This window comes from Triticum dicoccoides, chromosome 5B (genome assembly GCF_002162155.2).
Source record: "Triticum dicoccoides isolate Atlit2015 ecotype Zavitan chromosome 5B, WEW_v2.0, whole genome shotgun sequence".
NCBI lineage: Eukaryota > Viridiplantae > Streptophyta > Magnoliopsida > Poales > Poaceae > Triticum > Triticum dicoccoides.
Genome location: NC_041389.1, coordinates 133970684 through 133973790, shown reverse-complemented (window position 1 = coordinate 133973790; position 3107 = coordinate 133970684). Strand labels below are relative to the sequence as shown.

The window sequence follows — 3107 nt, the reverse complement described above, 5'->3', positions numbered from 1 at the left end:
CATTTGGAAGAATTTTTGGAAAATTTTAGTACCACATAGGTACTTGGTCTTCATATGGCTAGCCTACCATAACAAGATTCTTACTAGAGATAACCTAGCCAAGAGATGTCCTGTGGATGATAAAACCTGCTTGTTTTGCTGTGAAAACGAGTCTGTGAACCATTTGTTTTTCGAGTGTGTAGTTGCAAAAGAAACCTGGAAAAACGTTGCTGAATCCTTTAACTTCAGATATCCGCATTGCGTGAAAACCCCGTCTGATCTATGGGGTGCTAATAACAAGAAGACTGTTGTTAACATTGCTTGTGTTGCTACCATTTGGAGCATTTGGACTATGCGTAACGATATGTGTTTTCAGGGCGTGTCGTGGGCAAGCATTCGGGTGATTCTGGGGAGAGTGTGTGCTCTGTTGCATTAGTGGAAAATCTTATGTGACAGGGATCAATCGATGCTACTGCGGTGTTGTCTCCTGTTGTTGGACCGACGAAGAAGTGAGCTGGTGCGCATTGCATGGGAGGAGGGACCAAGGATGGTGCGAATAAGGGACTAGATGGACTCATGCTGAAGGCGCACACTGGATGATCTCTCCCTCCTGCGTGAGGATGTCATTCTGTAATAGGACAGACCTTACTTAGATCCCTTGATGCACGCTGGATGTGTTGCCGAATCAATTGCTCTTAGTAGTTGTAGTTTGCATATAGTCTGGCCTGCTACTTTGGTGAGGCTCGAGTGCTATCATTATGTTTTGGTTTGCTATTCTCTGTTTTATGCAATAAAATGGAGAGGGGGGAAAACCCCTTTTGTTTCAAAAAAATACAGTGACAATCAATCGGATAGCATTCACAGATATTTGCACATCATGTGATTGGTGGAAATGTTAAAGAGAAGTTTTAGTGAAAATATAAAATATAAAATATAGAATGCACATTTAAACAAAGAAGATTGTACAATGTAAAAATGGATATAAGTCATTGCACAATAAAAAATGTGGAGACGGTTTAGTAAAAAGCAAGGTTAAGCGCCCCCCATCATAGTGAAGGAAATATGCCCTAGAGGCAGTAATAAAGTTGTTATCTATATTTCCTTATATCATGATAAATGTTTATTATTCATGCTAGAATTATATTAACCGGAAACTTGATATATGTGTGGATACAGACAAAACACAGTGTCCCTAGTAAGCCTCTACTAGACTAGCTCGTTAATCAAAGATGGTTAAGTTTCCTAACCATAGACATGTGTTGTCATTTGATGAACGTGATCACATCATTAGGAGAATGATGTGATGGACAAGACCCATCCGTTAGCTTAGCATAATGATCGTTAAGTTTTATTGCCATTGCTTTCTTCGTGACATATACATATTCCTTTGACTATGAGATTATGCAAACTCCCGGATACCGGAGAAATACCTTGTGTGCTATCAAACGTCACAATGTAACTGGGTGATTATAAAGATGCTATACAGGTATATCTGAAGGTGTTTGTTGGGTTGGCATAGATCGATATTAGGATTTGTCACTCTGAGTATCGGAGAGGTATTTATGGGCCCTATCGGTATGCACATCATAACAAGCCTTGTAAAAGATATGACTAATGAGTTAGTTGCGGGATGATGTATTACAGAACGAGTAAAGAGACCTGCCAGTAACGAGATTGAACTAGGTATGAAGATATCGACGATCGAATCTCGGGCAAGTAACATACCGATGACAAAAGGAATTACATATGTTCTCATTGCGGTACGACCGATAAAGATCTTCGTAGAATATGTAGGAACCAATATGAGCATCCAGGTTCCGCTGTTGGTTATTGATTGGAGAGGTGTCTCGGTCATGTCTACATAGTTCTCGAACCCGTAGGGTCCGCACGCTTAACGTTCGATGACAATTTTGTATTATATGAGTTATGTGATTTGGTGACCGAATGTTGTTCGGAGTCCCGGATGAGATCACAGACATGACGAGGAGTCTCCAAATGGTCGATAGGTAAAGATTGATATATATGATGATAGTATTCGGACACCATAAGTGTTCCGGAATGTATCGGGTACATATCGAAGTACCCGGGGGTTACCGGACCCCCCCCCCCCCCCCCCGGGGAAGATATGGGCCATAGGAGGGGAGCACACCAGCCCACAAGGGGTGGCGCCCCCCTTATGGTAGGATGCCGAATAGGAGAAGGAGGTGGGGGTTCGACCCCCCCCTTTCCTTCCTCTTTCCCTCTTCCCTCTTTTCCCCCTCGGGTAAAAGGAAAGGGGGGAGGCCGAATTGGACTAGGGGCTCAAGTAGGATTCCTCCTACTTGGGCGCGCCCTAGGCTGCCTCTCTCCCCCTCCCTCCTTCATATACGTGGGGAGGGGGCGCCTAGAACACACACCAACCATTGTTAGCCATGTGCAGCGCCTCCCCCTCCATAGTTTACGCCTCTGGTCATATTCACGTAGTGCTTAGGTGAAGCCCTGCGCGGATCACTTCATCATCACCTTCACCACGCCGTCGTGCTGACGGAACTCTCCCTCAACACTTTGCTGGATCAAGAGTTCGAGGGACGTCATCGAGCTGAACGTGTTTAGAACTCGGAGGTGTCGTATGTTTGGTGCTTGATCGGTCGGAACGAGAAGAAGTTCCACTACATCAACCGCGTTGTTAAACGCTTCCGCTTTTGGTCTACGAGGGTACATGGACACACACTCTCCCTCTCATTGCTATGCATCTCCTAGATAGATCTTGCTTGAGCATAGAATTTTTTTGAAATTGCATGCTACGTTTCCCGATAGTGGCATCCGAGACAGGTCTATGCGTAGATAGATATGCACGAGTAGAACACAAAGAGTTGTGGGGAGTGATCATCATACTGCTTACCACCAATGTCTTATTTTAGATTCAGCGGTATTGTTGGATGAAGTGGCCCGGACCAACCTTACATGACCACGTTCATGAGACCGGTTCCACCGACAGACATGCAACTATTTTTGCATAAAGGTGGCTGGCGGGTGTCTGTTTCTCCAACTTTAGTTGAATCAAAGCCGGTCCTTGTTGAAGGTTAAAATAGCAAACTTGATAAATCACCATTGTGGTTTTGATGTGTAGGTAAGAACGGTTCTTACTA

At 44.2% G+C, this 3107-nt stretch overlaps 1 protein-coding gene across 3 annotated transcripts in view; it reads left to right on the top strand.

The window, feature by feature from the left end:
* The window catches only part of LOC119307820, an 11459-nt gene extending 10633 nt beyond the window's left edge, over positions 1-826 (top strand). For 2 of the 3 annotated variants that reach the window (XR_005149580.1, XR_005149579.1), the window contains one exon: positions 356-826. The gene's annotated coding sequence lies outside the window, so the exon portion shown is untranslated. The remainder of the gene's footprint in view (positions 1-355) is intronic. The other variant, XM_037583911.1, reaches the window with a different exon arrangement.
* Positions 827-3107: the final 2281 nt, after the last annotated feature.